Source organism: Glycine soja, chromosome 16 (genome assembly GCF_004193775.1).
Source record: "Glycine soja cultivar W05 chromosome 16, ASM419377v2, whole genome shotgun sequence".
Taxonomy (NCBI): Eukaryota; Viridiplantae; Streptophyta; class Magnoliopsida; order Fabales; family Fabaceae; genus Glycine; species Glycine soja.
The window spans coordinates 23,639,312-23,657,468 of record NC_041017.1 but is presented as its reverse complement, the minus strand read 5'-3'; the positions used below and the strand labels follow the sequence as shown (position 1 = coordinate 23,657,468).

Here is an 18,157-nt window from a genome sequence, read left to right as displayed (position 1 = left end):
GAGAGTGAAAATCTTACTTTTCTAGAGAAAAAGTTTACTTTTGTAATTTTTTCAGCCACCTAGGTTTAGGTTTTATGATGCAGCCAAACCAATGTATACATCATGGAGAAACTTACTGTTGGATCAAGTGGCCTCGTTATTTTAGAAGAGGTAAATGTATCTCTATACTATAAGCATTTTTTTAACCCTCTGAAAGTAATTTTTGAGTTGAGAGATTTTTCTTTTCTTAGACCGGAAAGTTATTCTCTCTCTCCAAATTTTATGTAACAAAAAAAATATATTAGGGGTGCAAAGAAGTGGTATTTTCTCTTACAATACAGTATAAACTTTTAAAAATATATACACAATTATCAACAAAGAAGTAAGTTAGAACATTAAGCAAAACTAAGTATTTGGGTTTTTGAATAAAAAAAATACCTAATAAAAACAAATATATACTAATCAAATTTCAAGTTCAATGCACACTCTTAAGTCTTACCAAAGACACATGTTAAAATTGTAATAAAATTAATTTATAAATTTCTAGCTAACAATTTAAGAATTTAGTAAAGGTTGAAATCCACAATATGTTTTGCAAGTGGATTATTATAAAAACCCTAGCAAGCTTCGTCAGAAACTAATCCGTAGCTTGTTAAGTATGTGGAAGTATACACTGCTACCAAGTACCCACTAAGTAGTCAGTTAATCATGGTTGATAACTTTTCGTTAAACAACAAATTAATTAGTCAGTTGACATATTATATGTAAAAATCCAAGCGGGGGGGATTAATCTTAAGAATCATTTGCTACCGGGGAAGTGCTCCTAGACCCCTGGATTATCATGTCTGAAGTCTCCTAGCTGGTTTTCCATTAGCAACTAATTGTAAATATAATTATGTATAAATTCGCCTACTCTTACATCTGGCTTCGCGGTGCCTTCTTGAAAAATTTGGATACGCTGTAATATGGCTGCTTACCCTAGTGTCACTGAAATCAGTACACTATTAGAAAATATGCTTTCTACATCGGTTATTTATGACTTTCAACATCGGTTTTTCAACCGATGTTGAAAGTACCGACATTGATAGTATTATCGTTAACATCGGTTTTTAAAAACCGATGTTAACGTAAAATTACCAACATCAGTTATATAAATAACCGATGTTGCTAATATGAATTACACCCAAAAAATGTATATTAATGTTGAAAGTTAACATCGGTTTTTACAAAACACCGATGTTAACGAATGTGTTAATGTTGACAGTTAACATCGGTATTAATATCGGTTTTCTGAAAAAACCGATGTTAACGAATGTGTTACTATTGACAGTTAACATCGGTTTTTTCAAAAAACCGATGTTAACGAATGTGTTACTATTGACAGTTAACATCGGTTTTTTCAAAAAACCGATGTTAACGAATGTGTTATTATAGACAGTTAACATCGGTTTTTTCAAAAAACTGATGTTAACGTGGGTTAACATCGGTTTTTATAAAAAACTGATGTTAACGAATGTGTTACTATTGAATTTTAACATCGGTTTTTTCAAAAAACCGATGTTAACGAATGTGTTGCTGTTGACAGTTAACATCGGTTTTTATAAAAAATCGATGTTGTTTTCAGGAATTTTTTTTAAATAATGTCTCTGTTTTTACAAAAAAACCAAAATTTAACCTGTAAATTTAAAATCAGACCACACAGCACACAACATATATCATTTGCATTCTGTTTTCAAATAGATTTTAGCAAAAAAACTAACTATCAACAAGGTTATTGAATGTTAAGATGAAACAACAATTGTAAAAAATGTAATGCAAAGTATGTAAACTAATTAATTAACCTAAAGTTACGTAGTTGCCTAACATCCTATGTTTTATTTCTAACTTTTAGATAATATTGTGCCCACTGTATGCGAAGTGCCTTGAATCTCTCTGCTTCCAATGGTCTAACTTTATTAAAATACTGCATGATCAAATAAAAAAATAAATTAATAATGTAATAACAATTATAAAAAAACCAAATTTGTTTGAAATAAACAATTACCGTTTCTCAATTATTCCTGAAAGATCCTAAGATTATCGTGGACATCCAGTGCATCACGTAGTAGCCACATTCAGTGATTCCTTTTTGTCTATTACACTAAATACATAATGAAATAAAATATATATAAGTAGAACTTTTATTTAAATCATGTACCTTAACAACAATCCACCTAGCAGCAGCCTTGGATTGAATAGTTATTATATATTTTTATGTTAACGTGGATAGTGCAAGATCAAGGTCATGGATAGTGCGAGACAATTAAGGCTATTGTCTTAGGTCTCTAAATTTTATTTTACTTATTATTATGTAAGCTTTTACATGAATCAGTTTCTATTGTTTTAGGTCATTTGAAAGAGTTTTGGCAAAACACGTCTTGAATTAGTTCCTAAACCTTCATCATTTGAAAAGATAATAAATGATTGGGGTTCATCAGTTTATGACGACGGGGTGTCTTCACCTTGGTTAATCTCTCTACCAATTTCTACAACAGAGTGTATGACGACGAGCAAGAGTGGTTTCGTTCAATATTTGCCAATTCTAACAAACAGAACGCAATTCAGAACTAGATCGAGTTCCTCGTCCAGAGAATGGGTGGCCCCACTCTTTATTCTCAAAGAAGAGGTGCTCTGCTCATTTATTTCATTTCTTACCAACCTTACTGTTTTATCATTTACTGGGCCGTGTTCAAGAACTTTAGGACTTTAAGCAAATTTTTAAAGAAACTTAATATTATAATATATAAATTATTTCTCAAATTATTTATTTTTTGTTTTTTATGAATTTTTTTTACCAATTAAAATCATTTTTATATGTTTTTTTATAAATAGTAAGACATTTATTAAGAGTACTATATATTAAGATTGAATTAATTTTTTTAACTTATTTTTTGTTTTAAGTTTTGAAAACCAAGTTCCTACTTTCTATTTGATTTTTTCCCTATTACTAAAAAGTATAAGAATAAAATAAAGAAGTACTACATAATATAAACACGTCTTGAATTAAGAAAACCAAAGTAGCAAAGCAAGCCATGAACAAAACAATTAGCTCAGCGTTACAGAAACTAGTCAACCAAAAGTAAATATATGCCAAGGAAATAAAAAACTAAATAAGCCCTACCTCCATGAACAAACCGCGAGAACAGTTAAGACCCTAAACAAAAAGCAAAGAAATGACAAAAAAAAGTAGTAGTGTTTTAGAATCATGTGATCTTGTTAAATGTACTTTATGATTTCCCGTTATATCCGCTGTACACTGTGACTTATAAATAAGAGTTGTATTTCTAAGCTTCACTTTTCTCTAAAACATAAAAATGTTAACAACAATCAATTATAAAAATTATGACTAATAATAATTTATAAACATTCTTTTTTCTTAATTAATTGAACGAGATATTTTTTACTAAAGATAAAATTATATCAGTCTAAGGGACACCTAAACGGATTAGGTGGTTAGAATTGTAGAAATTTTAATTTTTTTTCTTAATCCAAATTAAATAAAACATAATTTATTCTCTCTTGTCTCTTTCCATTATATACTTCTTTGCTCCCTGCTTGTCACATCAAATTACATAGTGGAAAAACTATGTGTAATGTTTTTATTATGAGTCCAACGTCAACCATTATTAATGCCCAAGCACGTTCAATGCAACACAAATGAGAGTCAAGAGACTAATCATTATACGCTGATATAAACCAAAACAAAAAAGGGTTTCAAGATTATCCCCAATTCAGAACCAGCAACAATCACGCTAAAAAGTACAATACAATATTTTCAATCGGAACATGAAGTAAAGAAATGACAAAAAAAATGATAGAAGCGTTACCGTTCTGCCATCTATGACATGTTTGTCTTCCAAAACCCTATCTAGAATGTTAGGATCTGCAAAAACGACGAAACCGAAGCCCCTTGGCTTCCCAGTGTTCTTCTCCCGCATGATGGAAGTGCTCAAAGCGTCGCCGTAGTTACCGAAATGCTCCTTGAGCTTGTCCTCCGTCGTATCCCATGAAATCCCACCGATGAAAAGCTTGCCTTGATCCGAATCCATTCTTCTCTCTCTCTCACTCACTCTCTGTATGTATATATACGAATAAAATATATATGAATGGGCTTGACAGTGGTGGTGGTCGATTTGGGGGAGAAAGTTGAAGGTGGGAATTTAGGTTTTGATTTGGGGATGAAAGAAAGAAAAGAGGGAAGAGTGAGGGCTTCCAAGACACGAATAAATGAATGAGAGTGTGCGAGTGAGTGTGTTTGGTTTTTGTAGTGTTTTTCAAAAGGTAGTCTCGTTTCACGGCTCAGATTTGTTTGATTCCATTTTTTATAACAGGTGTTGCCAGTGGGAATTCTATTTAGTTAATAATCAAAATCAAAATACACTTCCAATCCTTTCTTTGGACCAAGAAAGACAAAATTAAGTGTAAGAAAAATAATAATAAATCAGAAGGAAAAAAATAATAAAGAAATAAAATTTACTGTTTTTTTAATGTAAAAATTTGTTGTCATTTACATGAAAGATACATATATTTTTTATTTTGTTAAAAAAGAGTGAAAGCATTTTGTAATTAATTGCATTTTTGTTAAAAAAAATTGTAAGTATTTCGAATCGAACAATAGAAACTGATTCATGTAAAAGAAACTGATCAAGGCCTTAATTGTCTTGCACTATCCAATAGCCTTAATAAGCTTACATAAATGATCATTTATTATTTTTGTTAAAAAAATTATAATCCAAGGCTATTCCAAAATCGGACACCCCAATTGCTTGATGTTATGTAAACCCTACGTCATAATGTTACTTCTCTTGTAAACAATGCATATCATGTGTATAGAAAAATGATTTAGTGTCGAGGATATATATGTATAATAAATATTGCTACTGTTCAGAATATAATGAATCTTTCTATTTTTACTTTTTAAAGAATACTATAATTTTATATTCTCTTTCTATATTATTAAATTTGCATGCAATCACATAAAAAATTATATAATTTAAACATCATTTATATGATTATTTTTCTTGATTAGATCTTACAATTTTTTTTTAACATGTTGACTAAAGAATCAATAAATTAAATATTTTCACTAAAAGTTAAGGTATAATTATACTAAATACATAAATTATTTTATCGGTTAAAGAAATCTGACTAAACAATTATTTTTTTTTGTCTTTTCTTGGTTGAATAGTTATTATATATTTTTATGTTTAATTTTTACGAATAAAAAAAATTAATCAATCCGACCCTACACTTACTTGGGTAGTAGTCACACACTACATTTGGACATTTGCGGTAAACCGATCTTTGACAAAAAAAAGTTACGGAAGATTTTAATTTCTATAAAGAAACCATATAATTTTTTTATATCATTCATTAGTTAAAATTTATTATTACTACAATTTTTAGGATAACTAACATGAGAAAAAAAATTGTACATAATAATTTATTATTAAATATTAGTGTAAAAAGTTAAATTATTAACATACACTATTTACTCTTTTTTTTAGTAGCATCCACTATTTACTCTTAACACAATGCATTTGGTAGTAACCAAAATATTAAATTTCACCTCCATTTGTATGTTGGTCATTTAAGCAGTGAAGAAAAAACTTTGCTTAGTCAAATGACAAAAAATATGACGAAGTCTGGTCAAATTTTGTTGATTAAATAATAATAAAATTAAAATTACGAAATTCATTTTAAAAATTTAGTTTAATTTTTAAATGTTTACCTTTTGAATTTATAATTGTTTCTTAATTATTATATTTTTTTAATTAAAATATAATTAATAATGCAATATATGATTTTTCTAAAATATATAAATAATTAAAAAAAAGTTTATATTAACATCGGTTTTTTAGAAAACCGATGTTAACATATCATACGTTAACATCGGTTTTTCAAAAACTGATGTTAACGTGTATGCAGTAACATCGGTTTTTTGGAAAACCGATGTTAACATATTATACGTTAACATCGCTTTTTGAAAAACCGATGTTAACATCATTAGCTAACATCGGTTTTTGAAAAACCGATGTTAACATCATTAGCTAACATCATCGGTTTTTTGGAAAACCGATGTTAAGAAGGATACTTTATTTACAAATATGCCACCGCGTTTAACTTAACATCGGTTTTGTACAAAACCGATGTTAATAAGCCGATGTTAAAATTGCTTTTGGTAGTAGTGGTAGTTTATATATTGCATACTACGGGGCAATACAAATTATTTTCTATACGTATATATGTAGCCTAATAATTAACCTATGTACTTCAATGTGTACGTCAAATTAAATTGAAGTGCGTTTTTTTAGCTGCATGAATTCTCACAACTAGTCATTACATTTATTATAACAAAAGTATGAGTTTAACGACTTTACATTGTTAAAAAAAAATACATTGTTAATTAATTATAAATATTTTTTATATAATTTTTAAGATAGTTATTATAAAAATGAATAATCTTATCATTTATAATAGTTTGTGATTGGATTATAATTTGAAATTATTTTACATTATTAATCCATACACTACTACAAAAAGCACATTTAAGATCGTCAAATTAATATTAGTTTTATACAAAATCGTGTAGAAGCAAGGCTTCATGGTGAATGTGATTCAAAGGTGTTTTGATGATAACAATGATGACAACAAAAGATGATGACAAAGGTGATGAACAAAAAGCTCAAAGATCAAAGAACAACTCAAGTGAATCAAAGAACATCTCAAGAGAATCAAGAACAAATCAAGAGTTCAAGAATCAAGATTCAAGATTCAAGACTCAAGATTCAAGAATGAAGAAAAGACTCAATCAAGATAAATATTAAAAAGTTTTTTTCAAAACTTTGAATAGCACATGGTTTTTTGACAAAACCTTTACCAAAGAGTGTTTACTCTCTGGTAATCGATTACCATATTGTTGTAATCGATTACCAGTAGCAAAATGAGTTTGAAAAAGTTTTCAAACTGAATTTACAACGTTCCAATTATTTTCAAAAGGCTGTAATTGATTACAATGTTTTGGTAATCGATTACCAGTGCCCTTGAACGTTGAAATTCAAATTTAAATGTGAAGAGTCACATCCTTTTACTCAAAAGCTTTGTGTAATCGATTACACTTATTTGGTAATTGATTACCAGTGACTATTTCTGAAAAATCAAAAGATGTAACTCTTCAAAAAGGTTTTGACTTTTTCAAATGGGTTTTAAGTTTTTCTAAAAGTTATAACTTTTCCGAATGGTCTTCTTGACCAGACATGGAGAGTCTATAAAAGCAAGGCTTTGTTTTACATTTCAACATTCTTTCACACTTTTACTTTTCCAATCAATCCTTTACAAGCCTTGAATCTCTTTGAACTTCTTCTTCTTCTTTGTACCAAAAGCTTTATGAAATTTTCTGGTTTTCCAAACCTTGAAAAACTTGTGCTATTCATCCTTTTCATTCTCTTCTCCCTTTGCCAAAAAGAATTCGCCAAGGACTAACCGCCTGAATTCTTTTTGTGTCTCTCTTCTCCCTTTTCCAAAAGAACAAAAGACTAACCGCCTGAATTCTTTTGTGTCTCCCTTCTCCCTTGTCAATGAATTCAAAACGACACAGTCTGAGAATTCTTTTGATTCTTCCATTTCCCTAATACAAAAGTGTTCAAAGGTCTAATCGCCTGAGAATTCTTTTGTATCCCTATTCACAAAGTATCAAAGGTTTAACAGCCTGAGATCTTTGTCTTAACACATTGGAGGGTACATCCTTTGTGGTACAAGTAGAGGGTACATCTACTTGGGTTTGACTGAGAACAAGAGAGGGTACATCTCTTGTGGATCAGTTCTAGTGGAGGGTACATCCACTAGGTTCAAAGAGAACAAGGGAGGGTACATCCCTTGTGGATCTTTGCTTGTAAAAGGATTTTTACAAGGTTGAAAGAAATCTCAAGGACCGCAGGTTGCTTGGGGGCTGGATGTAGGCACGGGTTGTTGCCGATCCAGTATAAAAACTCTTGTGTATTTGTTTTCTTCTTCCCTACTCTTTTACTTTCCGCTAAGCATTTAATTTTCGCTTTTACTTTCTGTTAAGTTTCTCTTCTACTCCTCATTCTCTTAACAAATTAGTAAAAGCCTTAAAAGAGTAATTTTTTAATTAGTAAAGGTTTAGGAATAATTAATTCAACCCCCCCCCTTCTTAATTATTCTGAGGCCACTCAATCCAACAAACCGATGTTAAGCTAAATGTGGTGGCATATTTGTAAATAATGTATATTCCTTAACATCGATTTTCCGTAAAATCGATGTTAATTAAAAGATGCTAACATCGGTTTTTAAAAAACCGATGTTAACATCAGTTTTTTTAAACTCGATGTTAACATATCATACAATAACATCAATTTTTCAAAAAACCGATGTTAATGTCTTTTAATTAACATCGGTTTTACGGAAAACCAATGTTAACGAAATGGTGTTAACATCGGTTTTTCTCAGAAAACCGATGTTAACGTTAACATCATTCGGTTAACATTGGTTTGTTATTGAAAACCCATGTTGGATTCATATTTTAAAATTTCAGAACCCGACCCCTAGCTACTTTCCTCGCACTCTATTCTTCGCTTCTTCTTCTTCTTCTTCGCGACTGTGAGTACAACTTCTTCAGGTTCTTTGTACAACTTCTTTGCGACCGTGACACATAGCCACGCTACCTAGGTACAACTTCTTCTTTTTCTTCTTCTTTGTAACCGCAAGGACCTTAGTCTTTGTTGTCTTCTTCTGCTTCTTCTTCTTCTTCTTCTTCTTTGTTTCTTTGTTTGGGGAACTTGTGCTCACTGCAAGGATGTTTGTTTGTGTGTGTTGCAAGGAGTTGGTTTGTGGAAGTCGTGCTCACTACAAGGATTAGGTTCTTGCTCGCAAGGTGTCATTTTGAGTGAGGTAAACTATTTGATGTCTAAGCTTCATTTCGTCTAACCTACTAGGTCTGTGTTGTTTCGTTTAACCCTAGGTACATTTTGTGGTGACCTGATTGAGGTACGAGGAAAGCTTCAAGTCTCTGCGCCATTGTTTTAGATCTCACTGCCATTGTCACTGTTCGGGTTCGAGGTAAGCTTGGTCCCTGTGCCTTTTTACATCTTCAAGTTGTTTGGACTTAATCTCTAGTTGGCTTTTTGTTTTCAATGTATTTGGTTCAAGAGCTGTTGCAGTTTTTATTCATTCTGATTTGTAATAAGCCTGAGCTCTTGATTGCATTTCTGAAGCATACTTACATTCAGTTTTGTGATCATGCATGTAGCGTGCCATTCCTTCATAGAGTAAACAGGAAGCTAACTCTTCATTTTCAACACCTATTCTCAAGAAGTTCAGCAGTGCAGTCCTAATTAACAAGCTTTGAATATGTAGAACCTATTCTAGTATACATGTTCCATTTTTCCTATATATATAGTCCCCAATTATGCAGAAAAGGTTATTTATCTCATAGTTTAGTGTGACCAAGCTAAGAAGTGAGAACAAATAAGACTTAATTTAAAATTAAGTATTAGTCATATGTTACGTTCTATAGTGCAACTTTATCATTCCCTCACTAACATAGTACCAACCTTACCTACCAGTCACCACTAATCCTTATAAACTTAGAATTATGCAGAAAAATGATATCTAGTGCCTTGATTCAGTACCATATGTTGATTACAGAAAGATACACTAAGTCCCTGTGGATTTTGCTTACACTTACTAATATCTAACCATGCCATACTCATCCTAAATGACACCATATGTGGCCCTATAGTTCTATCTATTTTAAGACCCACCATTATGAAGAAAATAAGTGATAACATCACAAGCTGAGAAAAATACCCATCCTTGGTTGTAACAACCAAGGATCCAAACCATGCACACACACACACACACACGTCACAACCAGCAAATACTTGAAACCCATGTTCTCAACTCATTTGGTAATTCAACACGTTAAAGAAATTTTCAGTAGAAACAATGTAGAATAAGCTACTTAATAATCATAAACAACCAATAAATATTTATCTACTCTCTATGTCTTTAGTTCTACAAATGAAGTCACCAATCTAATAGTCTAATATGTAATATTAATAGAGATAAAGTTGAAAAAGAAAAAATGATAGCTGATAGCAATGATTCTTAAAGCAAGGGTATTGAGAATGAGTTACGTTATAGTGCAGTGAAGGCACGAAACTACAACACATAGGTGTAACATACCATTCATATATAACTGTAACCATGATATGATTCCTTGTTATCAAAAATTTAATTTATTTGTTACCATTAGACACATGAGATGGTGAAACTAGTATCTAGGCATGCTGTCTTATTTCCAATCATATATGGTTGTATGATTAATTTCATGTTGGAATTTTAGGTTAGAAGTGGTATTATTTAAAATTATTGGTTTTGTGGGTGTTTAGTATGATTTGACAAGTCCTAGCTTTTGAATAATGTGAATCTGTTCTTTGCTCAATTATATTTGGCATACAATACTGTTTTGTACATGTTTAATCAATATTGATAAGGATTATGAAGATTAGTGTTGTTTGAAGGGATTACATATGTGGATTGAGTAGTTACCCTTTGATAAGGATTATACCATCCCTGGTTTGTTGGAGTGCATGTGTTCTGATCTAAAATTAAGTAGTTCACTTTTGATTTGTGTGTTGGTGCTTAGGTATGATGTGACTGATTGGGTTAGTGAAAATTGATTAGGCAGGGTCTGAGTAGAAAGCTGGTCCAAATATTGTCTGCGTTGCTTTTTCTGGTTTCCTAGGAAATTTTCAGGTATCCCATTTCTTCAATTTTTGAATCTTTGATACTAGTTTAGGTGTGTGAACTGCAATGTATTGATTGCTGGTGTTGCTGCAATGTTTGAATGTTTTGATGTGATTGATAGGATAGCAAAAACTCCCCTAAGGCTACCTACTTTATTGCTTTTGTTCCTCTAGTCAACTGCTTGAGTCCTAAAACTGAACTGTGCATTGCTCTTTGTCTGTTAGAATCTTCTTTTTTGTCCTCCCACACCACCTCTATAAGCAGCTCCTGTTTAGTGCTTCACTACCAAAATCCACCTCCAAAGTGCTCTTTCTCTCTCTTTCTCCTTCATCTTCTGCTTGCTTCTATTACTCTAATTCTACTCTCTTTTAACCAAATCATCTTTTTTATTTTCTTCTAACAAACCATGTCTACAACATAAGGTTTGCTCTATCTTGTTGTTCTTCTTCATCTCCAATTGAGTTTAATTAAAGAGAAGAAAGCTAGCTAGCTACAAGGTTTGTTTGTAGTTGTCTTCATTGATTATGAATATGATCTTCTCGCTGAGACATAGATACATAGAAATTAGAAAATACCCATAGTGGGATAAAGAGAAAAGGACTATGAAAAATACTTGGAGGCAAGGTCAAAGACATGTGCAAATGTTTGTTAGCAAATTTTCTGCTCTCCCCACTAGAAGTAATTTGCCTCCTAGTCAAAGATAGAGAGGTTCCCTTTCTAGTTGAAGAAACAAGTGTCACTGTTTTGGTAGGAGTTTTTGATGCAGGCTTTGAACTTTTTGGTGTTGAAATTGGGGATGCCTTAGAAGTAGGTAGCATTGATTTCTTCTTAGTCTTGGCTGAATATGAAAGGTGGTTCTTGTCACCTGAACATGGAACAATTGCAGCAGCAAATTGGCATCAAACCTAGTCTTATCTATTGCTTGGATAGCCTGATGTTTATACATGAGATATACAACTCTGAGTAAGGATTAATGGTTGTGAATTGGGGCTTTTTTTAACATATTATTTTGTGCTTTTATGCAACCCATAAATGCATTAACCTAAACTTAAAATTTTCAATGCATCAAATGACATGATTAAAGAACTTGAGAGATTGGCAGGAAGTCTATTGAACATTCTAAACTTAATTTTCAATGCATCAAATGACATGATTCAAGAACTTGACAGATTGGCAGGAAGTCTAATGATCATGCTAACATTTTGAATTGCATTTTATTTTTGAAGCTGAGATACTTATTTTTTCAACACCATATTTCATGCACTTTGACTCCCTTTGAAGAGCAAGTGCCTTCTTTTATCAGAAGAAGAACTAAAAAAGGAAAATTGAAAAAAAGAAAAAAATCAAGTCCAAAACCATCTAAATTGGCTCTATTTTAGTAAGAGAGATGTCCTCTAGGATGCCAAATGAAACACCATGTATTTAGTGATCTATATAGAGTTCCATAGCAGTTTTCCAACCTGTTGGTAGCATAAATTGGTTGAAGGAACTGACTTAAAAAAAAGGATATGAGGAGATTTTTAACTAAAAAGAAAATAAGTGGAGAGTTTGGCCGCCCATAGTGGAGAGCTTTCCCCTTGTCCCCCAAACCAAATATTTTACTAGTCTTTTAGGGTTGGAGAATTGAAGATTTTATCATGAGGATAAAATTCTAAAATGGAGTTGTGAATATTCAATAGGGGTGTGATTCTCAACTTCTGAGAAGCCCATAACTGATTGCAATGTCTCTGCTTCCTTCACTTAATTGTTATGCATCTACTAGTGATACTGAATAAGAACATTTGGCTTACTTCTGACCAATTAAATTCAGTTTCATTGTTGGGCAAAGAAGTTCTTCAAAATTAGAAAAATGCAACAACTCTTCTATTGCTCTTTCTTTTTATTTTTTTGGTAGGAAAAGTCAAGATTGCTAATTATCAATCTTTATCATCTGTTGGGTGAAACAACTGCTAAACTCTCAAAATGATTATTGATAATGGAATACAATTTTCTGCTTGAAAGCTGATCGAGGCCGTACCCGAATCAAATAAACATGAAAATGCAGTAACTAGGAAGTGATCCTAGGTCGTTTCCCAACGAGCAGTGACAAGCCAAATGTTCATAATATACTTGCAGTAACAGTAACGATGGGGGGGGGGGGTTTGGTTGTTTGGTAATTAAAGAGCAGAACAAATAAAATGGAATACGAAACTACTAATATTAAAAAGGGGTTGTTTCCTCTGATTCAGAAGCCACTCTCTTATCCTGGGTTATGGAGAATTCGTCCCTAACAGTCAACCACTTAATCCAACCCTATTTCAATTTACTAAGCGAAAATCAACTTAGGGTTTTCAATACGTGATTAGGCACCACATACACCAGTTAGCCCTTCGTCCATTAAGCATGAACGCAAGTTAGGCTCAGAGGCAATTAATCGAACACGAAGCGTGCACTGATTAATATTCACGAAATTGGGATAACTGGTGAAGGGAAAACTGCCAGGAAACCACATTACAAACGAAACCTCAAAGAGAGTTGGGCTTCGTCCTCAAAAGGAAACAACACCAGAAAATCTAGCCTTCCATGGATTCAAACAAAAAACGCAAATGAAACATGAAGCAGAAACGTAAATGAACAAGAACGTAAATGAACAGAAACGTAAATGAACAGAAACGTAAATGAAAGTAGAAGAAGAAGCAAGAATGAACTCGTAATTAGAAGCAGAAAACGGAAATTTGCATTAAGAACGAAAACTGTAACAAGGGAACAGAAAAACGTGAAAACCTAAAACCAAAGCTCTGAATAATGAAAATAGCATAGCAGAATAGAAAATGCCCTACACGAATCCCAAGGCAGCTATTTAAAAAGAGTCACTCAAAGTCACTGGGCCCTATTACAATACTCTGGCCCAAAACGAAATAAACACTGAACAACATAAAATAACATTGTGAAAATTCCTAATTAGAAATTAACTAAGGTAAGCGCTGCTTTATTTGCCCTCTTCAAGTCCACAACCAAAATCCGGATTAAGCCCAATGTTTCATTAATTCCTGAAATTAGATTAAAAACATCAAATTAGCTAAATGAGCCCAAATAGTAAAACTGCCTAATTAATTGACAATTAAGACCAATCAATAATTAAAATGGTGCAAAAAGGGTTTAGAAAATAGAAGAAAATGATGGCACATCAAAACCCCCCATACTTAGCCTTTTGCACTCCTGGGCAAAATGAAACAAAGAACAAAATCCAAGGATATCAAAGGGAGACAAACAAAAACATTCACATATTTCTCAATGAACATCAAGGAATGAAAGGAATGGGTAACATCTAACATAAGGAGATCCAAAAAGTCAAGACATTCATGAAAATCATCCAAGCAACCCAATCATGGCAAAATAGTTAATCAGCTCAAGAATGAAAAGTGATAAAGCCTCACAAGATATACACTCTATCTCTCAAGTGTCTAGGCTACTATTTACCCTCAAAGCACCCATGAAAGCAAACACCACATAAACTTGGCAAGATTCTAAAATTGACAATCAACCCATAAACACAAGCACATGAGGATCAAAAGGTCTTTTAAGGTTGTAATGGGGCCAAGGACAAGGTATGGAGAAATATGGAATAAGTGGCTAAATCCCAAAGGAATAGAGGAGCAAAGGGGAATAAGTGCATATTAAGAAAAAAAAATAAGAAAATAAAAAGAAGTAAAGATAAAAATTAAACATGAAGAGTAGAACCAAGAGTTTCATCATTCTTGTGCCATTTAAGATCTTATTCACTCAACTTTATTGCTTTTCTTTTTCTTTTTTCGATTTTTTTTTTTTTACTCTTTAGCCTTTGAGAAACAACATTTCATTCAGCATGTCCAACATTTAACCAATATACAATGTACATCAAGTATGGCCCAAAATACATCATGAAGCATAGCCAACAAAACAAGTTGTCCAATGAAACACAAACCCCCCACACTTATTCCCAAAACAATTCCAAAGCTCCAAAATTCCTTAAGGATATGGTAATATCATGGTTTTTCACTTAAGGCTTGTAGTGAGCTTCAAAACAAGGAAAGGGAAACAAGGCTCAAAAGGGCTATCAAAGGAATTAATTCAAGGTAAGTCCATTTGGCTAGAAGCTTATAAGAACAAAATTTCCTTAATCATTTCCAAATATGCATGTGAATTAGGACGCATCAACAAGAATCAAGCCAAGGCTATTGTGCAAGCAATCAATGGGGCAAAACACACCAAATGATTATAATGATGGATGGCTCAAATTCTCACAAAGGTAAAATCATCACTTTCAAATTGAGCTTTCAAAACTATCATGACATGTAGAGAAGAATCAAGGATTTCAAGTCACAAAATGTCAAGAACTTTTATTTTCAAAACAATTACCCATTTCTTGAACATATCCTATAATTCAAAGAAAAACATGCAAAGTCGTACGTGCACATGAAATTGACCCAAACTATTAAACTGAAAATCCGACGAAACTAACAACATTAACAAATTAACACAACTAACAAATTAACAAAACCAACAAAACTAGCAAAACCAAAGAACACTCCCCCCCCCCCCCACATACTTAAACAACACATTGTCCTCAATGTAGCACAATTAAAAGATTAAAAACAATTAAATCATCAAAGAGAATCGGACAAGTGTAATAAAAGCAAAGAAGGAGATAGGAAAAGAAAAACTCCCTAAGTCATGGTGGAGGAAGAGTAGGGTGGAGTAAGGAAGTCTCTTCCACCACTACGTCCACTAAAGAAGGGTTCGTGAGGAACGGCTTAAGTCGATGTCCGTTGACCTTGAAGCTCTTGTTTGTGGAGTCGCTTTTGATCTCAACTGTACCATAAGGAAAAACATTAGTAACAACAAAAGGACCAATCCACTTAGATCTCAACTTACCACTCATGAGTCCAAGCCTAGAATTATACAATAACACTTTTTGCCCAACCACGAAGTCTTTTTTAACTATCATGCTATCATGGAACTTCTTGGTCTTTTCTTTGTAGAACTTGGCATTCTCGTAGGCTTCTAGGCGGATTTCATCTAACTCACTCAGTTGCAACTTCCTTTCCTTGCCAGCTTGATCCATAGAGAAGTTGCAAGTCTTCACTGCCCAGTATGCTTTGTGCTCAATTTCCACTGGAAGATGACATGCCTTTCCAAAGACAACCCGATAAGGAGACATTCCTATGGGTGCTTTGTAGGCAGTCTGATGTGCCCAGAGAGCATCATCAAGCCTGGTACTCCAATCTTTCCTGCTTGGCTGCACAATCTTCTCTAGAATTCTCTTGATTTCCCTGTTAGAAATTTCTGCCTGTCCATTAGTCTGGGGGTGGTATGGTGTGGATACCCTGTGTACCACCCCGTACTTTTTAAGCAGGGCATGCATTGTCCTGTTGCAAAAATGGGTTCCTTGATCACTAACAATTGCTTTAGGTACTCCAAACCTGCAAAACAGATTAGACCTGACAAAGTCTGCGACAACTTTAGCATCATTAGTTCTAGTGGGCTTGGCTTCCACCCATTTTGAAACATAATCAACTACAAGGAGAATATAAACATAACCAAAAGAGACAGGAAAAGGACCCATGAAATCTATACCCCAGACATCAAACACCTCACAGAATAGCATAGGTTGCTGAGGCATTTGTTGTCGCCATGTAAGTGTATTTCCTGCTCTCTGACACTGCTCACAAGTGCTGCAGATCTTCCACGCATCTTTAAAGATGGTGGGCCAATAAAAACCACAATCAAGCACTTTGCGAGCTGTCCTTTGAACACCCAGATGACCTCCCGGTGCGGAAGAATGACAGAACTGCAGGACTGAGTCAGTCTCATGATCTGGAATGCACCGTCTAATGACCTGATCACTGCACAATTTCCACAAGTAGGGGTCATCCCAAATAAAATGCTTAGCATCACTTTTAATCTTATCTTTTTGGGCCTTAGATGCTAAGGGAGGAAAAACAGAGGCAACTAAATAATTGACAATGTTAGCAAACCAGGGAGTAGAAAGAGAGTCAGAAATACTATACAATATATACAAATGATCATCCGGGAAATCATCCCGAATAGGTGAATCTGCATCAGAGACACGTTCGATCCGACTCAAATGATCAGCAACTAGATTTTGTGCTCCGCTCCTATCACGGATCTCCAAGTCAAACTCTTGGAGCCAGAGCATCCATCGGATCAACCTAGGCTTAGAATCAGCCTTCTTCAACAAGTACTTTAGAGCTGCATGGTCAGTATAAACAATAATGCGAGTACCAAGCAAATAAGATCGAAATTTTTCAAGAGCAAAAACTATGGCTAGAAGCTCTTTCTCAGTAGTAGTATAATTTGCTTGGGCAGCATCTAAAGTCCTAGAAGCATAATATATCACCCTGGGCAATTTATCAATTTTCTGAGCAAGGACAACCCCCAATGCATAATTTGATGCATCACACATAAGCTCAAAAGGGGCTGTCCAATCGGGTGCCTGGATGATGGGGGTGGTAGTCAACGCTCTTTTGAGACAATCAAAAGCCTCTTTGCATCTGTCATTAAAGTCAAACTCCACCTCCTTTTGCAACAAGTTGGACAGTGGAAGGGCTACTTTGCTAAAATCCCTTATAAAGCACCTGTAGAATCCTGCATGACCAAGAAAAGATCGCACCTCTCGCACACAAGAGGGGTAAGGCAATTGTGAAATAACAGAAATTTTTGCAGGATCTACTTCAATACCCTTATTGGAAATAATGTGGCCTAAAACTATACCTTGCTCAACCATAAAATGACATTTTTCAAAATTTAGAACAAGGTTAGTTTCAATGCATCTATTCAAAACTTTTTCCAAACTATTCAAACAACCATCAAAAGAGGATCCATATACAGTGAAATCATCCATAAACACCTCTATGCAATTTTCTAAAAAATCACTGAAAATACTAATCATGCACCGCTGGAAGGTACCAGGGGCATTGCACAGGCCGAAAGGCATCCTCCTATAAGCAAAAGTGCCGAAGGGGCAGGTGAATGTGGTCTTTTCCTGATCCTCAAGAGCAATAGTAATTTGCATATAGCCAGAAAAACCATCAAGGAAACAGTAGTGGGATTTACCTGCCAGGCGTTCAAGCATCTGGTCAATGAATGGCAGGGGAAAATGGTCCTTTTTGGTAACCTGGTTCAGCCTCCTATAGTCAATGCAGACTCTCCAACTGTTCTGCACCCGAGTAGGAATCAGCTCCTCCTTCTCATTTCTGATCACTGTGAGGCCAGTCTTTTTCGGGACTACCTGGACGGGACTCACCCATTGGCTGTCGGAGATAGGATAAATGATTCCAACTTGCAAAAGCTTGGTTATCTCCTTCTTCACTACATCAAGAATCACCGG

The 18,157-nt window shown here is 33.8% G+C and overlaps 1 long non-coding RNA gene across 1 annotated transcript; it reads right to left on the bottom strand.

The window, feature by feature from the left end:
* Window positions 1–1,678: 1,678 nt before the first annotated feature.
* LOC114390358 lies at window positions 1,679–4,279 on the bottom strand. Its single transcript, XR_003661885.1, has 3 exons — window positions 3,846–4,279; window positions 2,024–2,119; window positions 1,679–1,942 (listed from the first exon to the last, which is right to left on the bottom strand). It is a non-coding gene; the product is annotated as an uncharacterized LOC114390358 (long non-coding RNA).
* Between the last annotated feature and the right edge of the window lie 13,878 nt (window positions 4,280–18,157).